Below are 15,519 nucleotides of genomic sequence, written 5' to 3'. Positions count from 1 at the left end.
ACCTCACTACTCGGAAAGACTCACTATTATTATCACCATAACACAGATAAAGAGGCTGAGGTGCAGAGAGGGTAAGAAACATGATGAGAGTCACACAGCTGGAAAGTCAAAGCCATTTGCAAGCGCTGGTCACCTGGCTCCAGAGTTCCTGCTCGTAACCACTCTTCTATTGGGGGGGGGGGCAGACTTCCCTGAGGAATCATGAGTTTCCCCATTGCTGTCTTCCGGAAAAAGCTCCTCTGAGTTTCCTTAGTGGAATGACTCAGACTTAGGGAAAGGTACCACAGGAAAGGTGATGACTTCTGGGTCAAGACCAGCTCTCTGGGGTAATAAACTAGATTCAAAGCTAGATGTCATTGCTCTGCAGGGTGGGAAGAACAAGGCATTTGGAGATGTGGGAGCCTCGTTGGGAACAGGCTTGGGCCCATGATGGAAACCCCATAAGAAAAGTCTACTTTTGGGATATTTCTCCCTTAGGCCATGAAAAGACTCATAAGCAGTATACGGATTTAAGTTTCTCAAGGAGAACATATATTCTTGGTTTCTTAAATTATCCCAGCTGTTCACACAAGACCAATACCCCTCTAACACCTCTGTGGTGACACAATGTAGAATGAAAGTTCTGGGCGCTTGATTGAAGTGTGCTCAGTCCGTCAACCTCTTTGCTGAGCCCATGAGAAGGGAGAGGTACCCATTGAAGGGGGTCGCCTGGGAGTTCCCGATCGTAACCAATGCGGGAGAGGCAGGGGCCCGTGGAGAGTAGAAAGGAAAACACAGTGCTCAGAAGCAAGTTCTAGGTGAAGAAGGGATGTAAAAATCAATCTCCCCTTCCAATATGTTCTTAGGGAATCTGATCTGTATGAGGGGAGGGGGAGGAAAGGAGGATGCTTGGGTTAGATCTTTCTTCACTAAAGATCAAGAAGACTGTGGCTTGGTTGCGTGATTTCAGAGATAGCAAGTCCGAGTGGATCTTGTGTAACCCATCAAATGGGATTTGGTGGAAACGGGATTGAGACGCTGCTGGATGAGCAGGGGCAGGAGGAGGGCAGGCAAGAGCCTTGCTTGGGATCCTGGCTCAAGTGTCTAGGTGAGGAGCAGATGGTATTCAGAAGGAAAGCCAGCAGTATCCACTTCAAAGGAAAGGTGGAGTCTGGGCTAAAGGGGGGTGGTCTGGCCATGAAGACTACAGGTGTCAGGCACAGCAACTGAGAAAAACATCCTGGAGCGTGCTCCAATATGCCTGGCTTTTCCTGCAGTAACTGTCGTCGGAGGACCGAATAACAAAAGAGCAGCATTTACTAGTCTTCGTTCACTTCGCAAATTACACACTGATGCTTCATGTGTCCGGCCCTGCGCTAAGCCCTGGAGATACCATGTCATCAGAAGGACACGATCTCTGCTTACAAAGAGTTCAGGGTCCAGGGGACGCTCTGACAAATCGACATGATGGTCTGTTGTAAGTGCTTTGATGGGTTATGCACAGGCCCTGTGGGCTCCTAAGGAGGGTAGACAATCTGGACGTTAACTGAGGGAGGTTGACAAAGAACACTTCCCGGAGGAACGGCATCTATAGGGAGGTCTGTAGGATGAGTTGCTGTCAGCCCGGAAAATGGGGAGGCAGTAGGGTTTATTTTTTTTCAGGCAGATGAATCTCAACTTGAGTAAGAGCCCGAGGAAGAGGAGCCCTGAGGAGCCTGCTATGACTAGAGAGGACTGTCAGCAGGAAGTGGCTGGAACTGAGGCAGGAGTCAGGGACAGATCATGTTGGGTTTTATAACCAGCCTATGGGGTAGGGAGTGCTGTCAGCCAGCATCTTACAGTGGAGGCCAGTGAGCGAAGGGGTTCAGTGACTTGCCCTGAATCACACAGTAGAGGTGGAAGACCTGGTATTGGATCTAATATCTGCCTTACCCCAAACACAGAGCTCTTTCTATATTACTCCTTTGCATCTTTTTTTTTTTTCACCTTTATCGGAGTATAATTGCTTTACAATGGTGTGTTAGCTTCTGCTGTATAACAAAGTGAATCAGCTACATGTATGCATATATCCTCATATCCCTTCCCTCTGGCGTCTCCCTCCCACCGTCCCTATCCCACCCCTCTAGGTGGACACAAAGCACGGAGCTGATCTCCCTCTGTGGTGCGGCTGCTTCCCACTAGCTATCTGTTTTACCCTTGGTAGTGTATATATGTCCATGCCACTCTCACTTCGTCCCAGCTTCCCCTTCCCCAACCTGTGTCCTCAAGTCCATTCTCTACATCAGCATCTTTATTCCTGTCCTGCCCCTATGTTCATTAGAACCACTATTTTTTGGTTTGTTTTTAGATACCGTATTCCTTTGCATCTTTATTTTGAGAAAAGTTTAACTAATTAAAAATTGTACCCAAATAACATCTTCATCTCCAATAGACCCCTCTGCCCCATTTTGACCCAGAAATCATCGCGTTTTCTCAGGATTAAACAAATTGAAATGTATTTAAAAAGATTCTTCCCTGATCCTGATGGAGGCAGCAAATCACCGAGAACTTGACTCTGCTAGAAGGGCTGTGAGCACGAGGTTGGAAGAGCCAGGCAGCATTTGTATTCCAAGGGAGAGAGTCCAGAGAGAAAAATGCACAGCAGTTTCTTTCACAAAATGTTTAAAAGGACTAGTTTGTTCATGAGCTTGGTTGATTAGGGTCAGGAACTTGACATCATAATGCTGAATGTATCAGAAAAATTCTGTGTTTGCTCACTGCCCCTGCTCTGAACAGGCTTCTAACTTCCAGCTCTAACATCTCAGGGGTTAGTCCTCAGGAAAGGCAAGTTGGTTTGAGGTTTTAAAATTTTTTCTTCTCTTTCCAGTTTGCGGCAAAATCCAGTATAACTGTGGCATTTACCCACTGATAAGTGAAAAATCAAATTCATTGAAAACAATGAGTGTTGTCCTAGCTCCTTAGAACTCATAGCTCTATACCTGGGTGGCTGCTTCCTTGGCCAAACATCTGACGACATTCTTTCCATATTGTCACAGGGCTTTCAGCTCCAGTCTCTTTATGTCTCCCTCCCCCGGGCCCTGCAGATCCTGGCTCGTCTTGGAAAAAAAAAAAATCACTTTGTTATACAGCAGAAGCTAACACCATAGGCAAAGAATGCCTCTGGGGCTCCGAACCTTCCTTTTCTTCCTCTTCCCGTGGGGCCTCACACTCAGTGGATCAGGTGCCCAGCATCACACCATTTCTCTCTCTTCTTCCATCAAGATGATGACCAAGAAAGAATCTCAAGCTTCACTGTTGGAAGATAGGAAGGAGTAACTTCGATGATGATAACAGCTTACACGTAGGTAGGGCACACTCTGTGCAAGACACCTGGTTCTCAGAGTTTTGTGTACATTGGCTCAATGAATTACCCCAATAATTCTATACACCAGAGAACGTCATTAGCTCCCTATGTTACAGAGAGGTTAGTTTAATGACCCAAGGTCATAGCGTTAGAACGCGGTAGAGCCTGATTTGAACCCAGGAAGTCTGACTTTGTCCATGGGCTCAGCCAATGTTGGGAGAATGGGAACGATTTACTGATCAAGATGTGCACTACTTCATTTAATGCTCCTAAATAGTTTCGATATACAGTTTTATAACCCTCTTTTACAAAAAGGAAGACAGAGAGGAAAAGCGACTTGCTGAGATTTCGTAACTAGTAAGTGGTGGAGTAGGAATTGGAGGCACGGTCTGAATGACTGCAAATTCCACGTTTTGTTTACCACGGCATGCCCGTATCCAGGTCATCAATCACCAGGGTGTCAGATGTTGTGCTTTAGTTTCAGAGTATTAAGTTAGATTATTGGAGTTATGATCCTTGGGGGTGGGACTTCGGGTAGCAACTAGGAGACAGGAGAGACATTTTCTTTGGGAGTCGGGGGCGTGGACACTGAGACCTTCTTGGACGTCGAAGTTACGGTTTATAGGCTGGTGACTGCTTGGCCATCCTAGCATGCTGGCCTCATTCAGAAGCTTCTTCTCCTCAGTTCTAACCCACTGTACTTGACTGTCTGTGTCTCAACAGTGCACGGCCTCCCCAAAGTGGCTATGACTGAAAATAAACTCACTTTTTTTTTTAACATCTTTATTGGAGTATAATTGCTTTACATTGTTGTGTTAGTTCCTGCTGTATTTTTTATTTTTTGAAGTACGTGGGCCTCTCACTGCTGTGGTCTCTCCCGTTGTGGAGCACAGGCTCCGGACGCGCAGGCTCAGCGGCCATGGCTCACGGGCCCAGACGCTCCGCGGCATGTGGGATCCTCCCGGACCGGGGCACGAACCCGTGTCCCCTGCATCAGCAGGTGGACTCTCAACCACTACGCCACCAGGGAAGCCCTCCTGCTGTATCTTTAAATCTCCTGATGGGTTTAAGAACATCACCTAAGCTGGAAACACCCCTTTCTCCTTCACTTGCCACATTTAATCAGCCCCTGTGTTCTACAGATCCTGCCTTTTACAGACATCTCTGGTCTATTCTCTTATATGTCATCGCTCATGCTGTCTTTGTTCATCATCCTCACCTAAACGACTGTAGGGGTCTGCCAAGTCACCTCCTCACTCCTCCAATAGTCCGGCACGGCTGCCCCTGGAGTAACTGCTCCACTGTGGAAACTGATCATGTCACTTCCCTGCTCAAAATCTGTCAGCGGTGGGTCCCAAATACTTATGCAGTATTTCCTCAAACTTCAGACTGTGGTCTTCAGTAACTTTATTCTTGGGGGTGATGGGGTCTCTCAGACATTTAAAAATAATCCTTTATAAAAAAAGAATTCTTGTGATGAGAACTCTTAAAATGGTTTTATCCCAACGTTGATGATGTGACCTTGGGTCAGTTGGCTAATGGTGCCCAGCAGAAGAAAAAAATATTTTATTTTGCTCTAAGGGACATTATTGGTAAGATTAATAACATATTTTGTTAATATGCCTTGTATTGGGTTTTACTTTGTAAATTTGTTTTGGTTTTATTGTTGTATAAGGATTATAGACATTGAGAAGTTATACCTGGCTTATGTTTTCATAGATTTAAATAATGTTGTAACAAAAATAAGTTGTCAACACTAAGAATATCTAATCAGCTCTTTCTTTTAATGTTGACCCATATAAGTTCAGAAACACTGACCTGTAGGGTCAAGGGCAAACTCCTTAGAGCAGCAGGTGTCTTGTCTCCATCACCCTCCAGCCTCCTTCCTGCACCTTCCCCCATGCCTGCTTCTTACTTGACTAGAGCTCCTTGACAGTAGGAACGATTTTTTATTCCTATTTGTACCTACATGCCTGACAATGAGTGAAGGAAGGAAGCAATGAATATGTGATGGAGGCAAGAGAAAAAGGGAGAAGGCTATTCTATAGACCTAATGGCCAACGCCTAACATTACTTTAAACAGTAAGTTTCCTTGTGTGACTCCAGGCTGGGACACCTTCTAGCCTTTCCTATGTGGTCAGCCACACCTTTCTTATTTTATGTATTAAATGATGAAGTCATTTACAGGGGGATAGAGGAAGAGAAAGGTTCAAAACCAACACCCACAGGGGAAGGTTGGATGCAGCCTGTATCCTGAGGGAAGGAATCATCTCCCCAAAGTGTTTTCAACTTGGAAATTCTCAGAGGATCAAAGAGAGACTGTCCACACTGCCCCTGGTCCCACAACATGTCAGCTGCTCCCCTCCCACTCTCTTTAGCTTCTAAAAGAAGAACGATTCGTTTAAACAGGATTTTATGTGTACTTTAATTTTAGCCCAGAAAGTATTTGCTTTTAATGTTTGTATATGGGCATGTGAGTTCAGATCAGCTGATGATCAGAGGCAGACACCCAAACATCCCTGCAGCTGAAGTGGGCATAGTAACTAGCGAACGACGCTGGACAGCTTACGCTGAGCTCCTGTCAGCTCCAAAATTCTACTTGCTGAGGGACAATCAACTCTAGTGGGTCGCTGCTTTCATACCATTCTCATAAGGGGGATTTGGGGGTACTCTGCGGCCAATCTCGTCCCCTCAAACAGAAGAACTTTCTTCCTTCTCTTCTTTTTTCCCTCCTTCTTTCTTGCTACCATTCGATAATTGCCTCATATGCCAGGCGCCACGCAAAGCCTGCCTAGCCATCGATCCTGACCTCATACAACAAAATTATCAAATAGGTTCTTCTTGAATCTCCATAAGTCTTTACAAAGAGATTCGGTTGTGACATAAGAGGGTGTCAACCTTGGTTCACTTCCTAGACATCTGCCTTTTTTTTTTTAAACATCTTTATTGGAGTATCATTGCTCTACAGTGGTGTGTTAGTTTCTGCTTTATAAACAAAATGAATCATGCATACATATACGTATATCCCCATATCTCCTCCTTCTTGCATCTCCATCCCACCCTCCCTATCCCACCCCTCTAGGTGGTCACAAAGCAGGGAGCTGATCTCCCTGTGCTATGTGGCTGCTTCCCACTAGCTATTGATTTTACACTTGGTAGTGTATATACGTCCCTGACGTTTGCCTTTTAATGCTGCTTGTGGAGACGAGGAGACCTGGGTCCTCCTAGTTCTATGAACTGGGGCAGGTCCTTCACCTGTTTTGACCTTAGAATCTTCTATAAAATGATGATGGGAAAATACCTACTTTTTTTTTAAACAGGAAGTGCAGTGATGAGGATTGATTTTTTTTTTTTTTTTTTTTTTGGCCCCGCTGCTCGGCTATGTAGGATCTTAGTTCCCCGACCAGGGATCAGGGATCAAACCTGCGCCCCCTGCAGTGGAAGTGTGGAGTCCTAACCACTGGACCACCAGGGAAGTCCCCCAGTGATGAGGATTAAAATTAAAACGATACGATCTCGGTGAAAGAGCTTTGTCAGCGGTATAAAGTACTAAAGAAATATATGGGAGGGTAATTGTCCTTAGCTAGTCTCTCCACAACCACTGTCATTAGAACATGGCATCCTATATAAATGAAAGTGATTATATCAATAAGGCACTGGCTTCTTACGGCTCAACAGCATGGTGGACACCCTCAATCATTCCACCGGACACGGGTGCTCAGAGAGAACCAGGCTAGAGCACGGATGCCTGGGGACAGAGGCAGGCGGCACGGCCACAGGTAGACTGGGTCTGAAGGGTGGGCACCACGGGTGGAGGGGCCACAACGTGGAACAGTCGTTTTTGTTTGGTATCTTGAGCTGCCTGGATACTCGGAAAACAACCGAATGCCACCGTCTGAGCTTGCCACCGTCCCCTCCTTAGCACCCTCCCCTGGACAGCAGCTGTTCAAAAGACTTGAACAAGTTCCCAGAGATTTTCAGTTACTTTAATTAAATCTTCTCACTGCACCCAAGTGGGAAAGACAAAGCCATCCTCTGCCTTCTGGGAATGGTGTGTAAACATCCTGTTTTAAATCACAGTGATAACTTGGTTCATTTGTTAATTCTTACTGCCTGCCCTACCCACTCCCCTCTTCAGCCTCACAGCTGCCTTCTGCTGTGTCCACCCACATGCAGAAATGCAGAGCTGGGAGGAAATGTTAGTGCTTCAATGTGGGGATAAAGGGCTTTTCCTCTGATATAAATATCCACTTTGTTCCCTGCTTCCCTACCTTTAGAAAATGTACATTTCCTTTTCAAGGGAAGGGACCTGCCTTATTAGCAATAGGAAGCACTTTTCCCTCTGCCATCTTGAATCTCATATTCATTCATAGATTCAACACATAGTGATTGAAGGCCTACTATGTGCCAGACACTGCTCTAAGTGCTTGCAATAAACCAGTGAGCAAAAGACATGGGGTCCTTGCCTTTACGGAGCTTATATATGGATTGAGAGGACACAGTCAATAAAACAAGTACGAGTACAAGATAGCTTCGGATGGTGAATGAAATAGAAAGAGTGATAGAGAATGGCCAGGAAAGGGGTGTATCTGAGGAGGTCTGTCTGAGGAAGAATGTTTAAGCTGAGACCCAAGGATGAGGCTCTGCTGTGGGTGGATCTGGCCCAGAGCGTTCCTTATTAAGGGAACATCAAGGCCCACCTCACTTGCTGAGAAGCCCATGTTTGCTCGGCGGACGTTGACAGCAGCTGGGTGTCCCGATTCCCAGGCCAGTTTTCTGCTCTCTAAACCATGTCATTAGTGGGTGCCCACAGGTATAAGAATGTGGGCTATTTTCTTCTCTACTGATTTCTGCTCCCTTTTCAGGGCTTTCTCCAGCAAAGAGAATAACACAGACTGTATAGCTGATTTCAAGTCACTGCTTTTCCTCAATCACCCCTATTTTTAGTTAAGCTTCTAAAACCTTTGTTGTGATCTGGGTCTGCAATGCTTACTGAAGCCAAAATTAACACACAATTATCCCTCTTAACTACTAACAATAGACATCATGACCTTTAATCTTCAGACACAGACCTCATCCTGGGGACTTATAATGGGATTGATGTCCATTTAAGAAAGGATACCTCTGTCTTGGATTGGAAGAATCAATATTGTTCAAATGACCATTACTACCCAAGGCAATCTACAGATTCAGTGCAATCCCTATCATATTACCAATGGAATTTTTCACAGACCTGGAATTTAAAAATTCGTATGGAAACACAAAAGACCACAAATAGCCAAAACAATCTTGAGAAAGAAGACTAGAGCTGGAGGAATCACACTCCCTGACTTCAGACTATACTACCAAGCTGTAGGCATCAAAACACCATGGTACTGGCACAAAAACAGACACATAGACCAATGGTACAGGACAGAAAGCCCAGAAATAAACCTGTGCATTTATAGTCGATTAATCTACAATAAAGGAGACAAAAATACACAATGGAGAAAAGACAGTCTCTTCAATAAGTGGTGCTGGGAAAGCTGGACAGCCTCAAGTAAAAGAAAGAAATTAGAACATTCTCTAATGCCATATACAAAAATAAACTCAAAATGAATTAAAAACCTAAATGTAAGACTAAGTACTATAAAACTCCTAGAGGAAAACAAAGGCAGAACACTCTTTGACACAAATCACAGCAACATTTTTTTTGGATCTGTCTCCTAGAGTAATGCAAATAAAAGCAAAAATAAAGAAGTGGTACCTAATTAAACTTAAAAGCTTTTGCACAGCAAAGGAAACAATAAACAAAATGAAAAGACAACCTACAGAATGGGAGAAAATATTTGCAAATGATGTGACCAACAAGGGTTTAATTTCCAAAATTTATAAACAGCTCATATAGCTCAATATAAAACAAACAAACAAACAACCCAATCAAAAAGTGGGCAGAAGACCTAAATAGACATTTCTCCAAAAGAGAAATACAGATGGCCAACAGGCACATGAAAAGATCCTCAGCATCACTAATTATTAGAGAAATGCAAATTAAAATTACAATGAGGTATCACTTCACACCAGTCAGAATGGTCATCATCAAAAAGTCTACAAGCAATAAATGCTGGAAAGGTTATGGAGAGAAGGGAACCCTCCTACACTGTTGGTGGGAATGTAAATTGGTGCAGCCACTATGGAAAACAGTATGGAGTTTCCTTTAAAAACTAAAAATAGAGTTGCCATATGATCCACCAATCCCACTCCTGGGCATATATCCAGAGAAAACCATAATTCAAAAAGGTACATGCACCCCAAAGTTCATAGCAGCACCATTTACAATAGCCAAGACATGGAAGCAACCTAAATGTCCATCGACAGAGGCATGGATAAAGAAGATGTGGTACATATATATTGGGTTGGCCAAAAAGTTCATTCTGGTTTTTCCATAACATCTTACAGAAAAACAAATTAACTTTTTGTTCAACCCAATACAATGGAATAGTATTACTCAGCCATAAAAACCAATAAAATGATGCCATTTGCAGCAACATGGATGGACCTAGAGATGATCATACTAAGTGAAGTAAGTCAGACAGAGAAAGACAAATATCATACGACATCACTTATACGTGGAATATAAAAAATGATACAAATTAACTTATTTACAAAACAGAAATAGGCTCACAGACATAGAAAACAAATTTACGGTTACCAAAGGGGAAAGGGGGGAGGGATAAATTAGGAGTTTGGGATTAACAGATACACACTACTATATATAAAATAGATTAACAACAAGGACCTACTATATAGCACAGGGAACAATATTCAATATCTTGCATAACCCATAATGGAAAAGAATCTGAAAAAGAATACATACATATACATATATATATATAGTATATATATATGATCACTTAATCATTTTGCCATGCACCGAAATTAACACAACATTGTACATCAACTATACCTCAATTTTAAAAAGAGGTAAAAAAAAAAAAGGGTACCTGGGAATTTGTGAACGGTCCAGGCTCCTGGTTTGGGCTGACGGTCTTAAGAAGAATGGGGACTGGGAAAACTCCCTTTACAAATCAATGATCAGGAGAAAGAGAAGCAGGCTTCATATAGGAAAATTATCTACCAGATGTTAAGAGCTATCCTTCTCAATGTCACACCCCATCGGTGCACTTTTATACCAGTTCCCCCAAGTACCTGAAGGAAATTTTTGGTGACATGGCTCCTGTTGGGCTGCACCCCACTGGCCTGCAAGCCTTGCAGCTGCCCAGCCTTGAGACCAGAGAAAGACCCTGGCGACAGCGACAGAGACATCAGTGGTTCACTGGACGGGGGACCTTACGCGTCTGAAGCAAAAGGGTCCTGGAGTGAAATCCCACTGTGTATAGCAGACAGCAGGCAGGACAAGGCAGCCATCTTTGGTATTCTGGGGAGAGGGAGGCTGCCGTTTATAGGGGGAATTGACGTCAGGTTAGCTCATCAGTTACCAGGGAAACCAGCAACCCACAGCCCCACAGGTTAATGACTATCACTAGGGCAGATGTTTCTCTTTAATAAACGAGTAGGTGGAGCCATTCTGGCCTAAGGATTAGAACAGTCACTAGCTGGGGCTGGGGGCAAGCACGTTCATGTGAGGAGGGTGTAGATGAAGCAGGGATTGTCGAGCGGGGGGTTGGGGAGAGAACAAGAGAATAGCCATCTTTGGTGGCCTGACCATTCAGCCCCTCTCCATCCTCTTCCTGTTTACATACCCATTTAGCCCTGGGAGTATTTGAAATATACAGCAATCACTGTTCCCACAAAAATAAAGAGTATAAAAAAAAAGAAGAAAATACTCTGCAGCTCGTAGCAAAGTGGGTGCTCCAAGTACACAAGCTGTCTAGGCTGACTCAACTCCAGAGGCTCACTGGTCGCACTGACAAGTAGTGCCATAGCTCTTCCTGCCTCCTTGTTCAAAACCTGTCCCTGAAGTCCACCCAAGGGGCTGACTTTGATCTCCAGGTTCTGTGCCATATGCCCATCTTTGTTAGGATATGTCGCTCATTTCTTCTTCAGGGCTAGTCTTTGCATACATTATTCATTCACTCACATTTATGACCTATTTATGAATCATGTACTATGAGTCTGCAGTGTGCTGGGCTTGGGGGACAAGGGAAGTGGCTCCGGCTCACGTGACCCTTGAGGTTTACTAAGGGACGTAGACAGTAACATGGGGTGAGAAGTGCTTTGATGGTAGGAAAACAGGAGATATGAGCAGCACAGAGAGAGAAAAGACGAATGCTACTATTTTGAAGAGGGGCTGAAAAATCTCTGCTTCTCCTGGTCTCACCTTCTCGGTGTTTCCATTGCCTTTTCGTTTTTTTCCCACTTCTGGAGAGCCACAGCCCACCAATTGTCACTACCCATCTACTGGACTCTCGGCCACATTGCCAGTTAGAACATCATTTTTTCACTTTTCCCGTCTGGCTAATCCCCGGGCTGCATCATTTTTGCCAAACCAAGCTTCACCCCCAGGAAACGGCGGTTTCCTGTTTGTAGGAACACAGGGCTACCGTCTCAGTGGGCTAAGGATTGAGAGTCATTTTCCCGGGAGTTAGGAGGCCTCGTGCTCCTTGTGCCATCTCCAGGTTAAGAGCCGAGGAGATGAGCTTTGAGGCCGTGGGGAAAATTCTCTCTCTGAAGCTAACAAGCCTGGATGGGAATAAGACCAGCTCCTGAGGCTTCATTAGGCCTGAGCTCTACCCAGGCGACACAGGGTAGAACTAACAATATTAAATCAACTATTCAAATGAGGAGAATTGCATGCATTTCCAAGCCCAGGACCTAGTGTACTTGCTAGAATTTTAATAATATAAGCTGTGAGTTTCCGCACTCTTATTACACATTGACTGACTACACTGAGTAGGAGAAAGGCATTAATAAAGTCTATTAGATAATTCCGGGGAGGGGTGAGACTCTTCCAGATGGATAGCGTATATTTCTGGGCCCACAGTTCTCCTCCGATTCTTAGCGATTCTTACCCAGCCCATGTCAAAGGTGATGAAATGAGAGGTCACACATTTGTTGAGTTCTGGGGACCCTCTTCCTTTCACAGAATCATTGTGTAGCTAAGTCACCCATTGGCATGAGACTGAAAATGTCCTCCACACAGACTCCAGAGGCCAGCTCCCTCCCCATCTCTGATTCAGGTCTCATCTGATAAGCAGGCACAAGACAGCTGCCTGGGCAGAAATCTCAGCTAAGGGCCTGAGTCATCTTAGATAAGGGCCCCAGCAGGGCAGAGCTCTGGGCCCAGGGGCCTCTTCTACAGCAGTGCTGAGGGTGTTCTCAAAGAGCTCTGGCCTCAAAACTCTCGCACTGGTCTTCTCTAGAAGTCAGAATCTTTTTTTATATATAACTATTACTGGGTGTTTTTGTATTATGCAAATAATGTAACAGTAGAAAATAAATAAAAGCCAAAAGTACCAAATTAAAGTAATCCATAATTCTAACCTTCTTTGATTGCAAACATGCTTGTTGACATGTATTCTGGACTCTTCAGTATGCACGCTACATGCATTGCGTGTGGAAGCATGTGCACATGTGCACACTTTTTTGGTGTTTTTTTAAAAAAATTTATTTTATTATAGTTGATTTACAGTGTGTTAATTTCTGCTGTACAGCAAAATGATTCAGTTATACATATATATACATTCTTTTTCATATTCCTTTCCATTATGATTTATCACAGGACATTGAATATAGTTCCCTGTGTGCACACATTTTAATGTCAGTCTACTAGATATTTGACAAGTTATTTTTTTCCCTGTTAATTCCTTAATACGGACTTTTAAAATATTCTTACGTGCTCTTCTATGTCACTGTAATGGATGCATGGTAATTCATTATATAGAGAATTTATAGAGGTTTAATTAAACCTGTCTATGTGGGATATTTAGAGTTTCCAGTTTCTTGCAAATCTATCATAAACATTTCTCAAGTAAAATCTTTGCACGGAGTCTGTAAGTGTTTATCTTTCAGAACATTCCTCTGGGTCAAGGCCAACTTGGAGGTCTTAGTCTATTTGGGCTGCTATAACAAGAACCATAGTCTGGGTGCAACAACAGAAATGTATTTCTCACAGTTCCAGAGGCCAGAAATCCGAGATCAGGGTGTCAGCATGGTGGTTCTGTACGGGCCCTTTTCCGGGTTGTAGAATGCCAACTTCTCCTTGTATCGTCACATGATGGAGAGCAGAGGGCAGTAAGCTCTTTCGAGACTCTTATAAGAGCACTAATCCCATTCATGAGTGCTCTACCCTCATGACCTCATCTAATCCTCACTATTTCCCAAAGGCTCCACCTCCAAATATCATCGTATTGCAGGGTAGTGTTTCAACATATGAATTTTGGGGGGACACATTCAGTTCGTAACTTTGGATAATCCATGACTAGAGACAGATTCATAGAATCATAGATTCTCTTCAAGAGGAAACTTAGTGATCCTCTGTTTGCTGAGATATGAATTAATAATAATATAACTGAATTCAACTTTCCCTCTTCTCGTCTACCCCTGTCAATCTATTACTGATTGAACAGCTCCAGGGATGGGTACTCACTGTGTTAATATAGCTTCTTATAACCCACAAAGGGTTTCACGTACATTATCTTATGTTAACCCCAGAATAACCTATGGAGTAGAACTGATATTTTTACTATCATGTTTTTTTCAGTTGCTATGGCTGAGCTCAGAGGGGATAAGTGATTCGTCTAATTCATATAGCTGGTACATGGTAGACTCTTGGTCTCTGAATTCGCATAGGTTTGTGTGTGTGCAGAGGTGGTGGTGGTGTAAGGAGTGGGAATAGTTTTGTTTCCTCAGAGCCCAGTTGCCCGTTCAGTGTTTTATGCTGAATCCAAGTCATTCTTGCATTAGTTCCCGCTCCCTTATTCTAATTCTTCACTCGTGTCTAGGTAAAGCGAGCCTATGCTTTGGTTCACCAGCTAGTCCTTCCTGAGTGTCTTTGCGGAGGTAAGGTAAGTAAGTTTTGAACTAGGGGAAAGGGGATATGAATGGAGGCCAAGGGATCCAGAGCAGGAAGAAAGGCCCTTGGGGTGTAGCCTCGTGGGGGCTGCTTGGGTGTGAGGTGAAGTTGTAGGCCGAAGGAGGAGAGAAATGCGTGTGAAGGGTCTCCTGAAATACACCTGGCCCTGCAATTGTCACTGTTGGGTCGGCACCATGGCTGTTTCTGACCCTGGGTCAGACACGGATCGCTGTGATAAGAGTACTTTCATTTCATCCTATCATATTCTCATCATTAGAGAAGCAAAAAAATGAGCCCACAGAGATAGATCACTATGGAGAGAAGACAATCTAGATGTATTTATATTTTCCCTTTTAGTTTGAATGTGTTGCTTGATTTCCCTTCATTTGAAGTCGATTCTCTGATATCGCAGAGATAACATTTGCCTGATCTCAGCCAGAAAGCCATCACAGAAGCAGCAGTCCTCAGGGCACTGCGCACTTGCTATTAGGAGCAGGCTGTTTGCAGAGGGCAAAGCCCAGAGCAGCCCAAGGGCTGAGAAACGCAGAGCCCTCGGCTGGAAGGACGAGTGGGGAGAGCGCCCCCTTGTGGAACTCTGCTCAGTGTCTAATCTGCCTGGCAACAGGCTGTCTTTTGCAGCTCTTTAAACCAATGGTTACTTTCTTTCCACGAACTTGTGTTTGACGGTAGAAGATTCTGAGTACAATTCCTGGCTCGCAGTTCAAAAGACTGCACGATTTATTTTTTTACAGAGCCAGATTAACTGTGAATTGTCTCCCAAACTAGGGTGTTGGATAATTATTTTTATATTTGGGTGCAAAGCCTTATAAAATACGGTTTTGCAATTAGATTTTTTTTTACAAAAACTACCTTTCCTCCCTGGGTAGGAATTAAGCAAAGCCCACGCAGTTTGGGGCTATTTTTAGTCCCGATTAATTACTAGGCCAAGATAATTCCAAGTTCAGCTGCTTATTTGGAGGAGACATGACAGCTGGGCTCTCAGGGCAGCCTCGGGTCAAAGACGACATTGTAACAAAATGGTGCCTTCCCCACCTCTGGGGAGAGTGCAGGGGTGGCACTTTCTGTGACACTGGTATCAGCTTTGCCAGCCTGGAGTTAGTGAGCAGAGGAGAAACTGCTGATTCAGGGGCCTGCAGACATGGCTGATCTCGCTGCAGTGAAA

The sequence above is a fragment of the Phocoena sinus genome, chromosome 10, assembly GCF_008692025.1.
Source record: "Phocoena sinus isolate mPhoSin1 chromosome 10, mPhoSin1.pri, whole genome shotgun sequence".
NCBI classification, from domain to species: Eukaryota; Metazoa; Chordata; class Mammalia; order Artiodactyla; family Phocoenidae; genus Phocoena; species Phocoena sinus.
The sequence above is the reverse complement of the archived record's forward strand: the minus strand, read 5'-3'. Positions refer to the sequence as shown.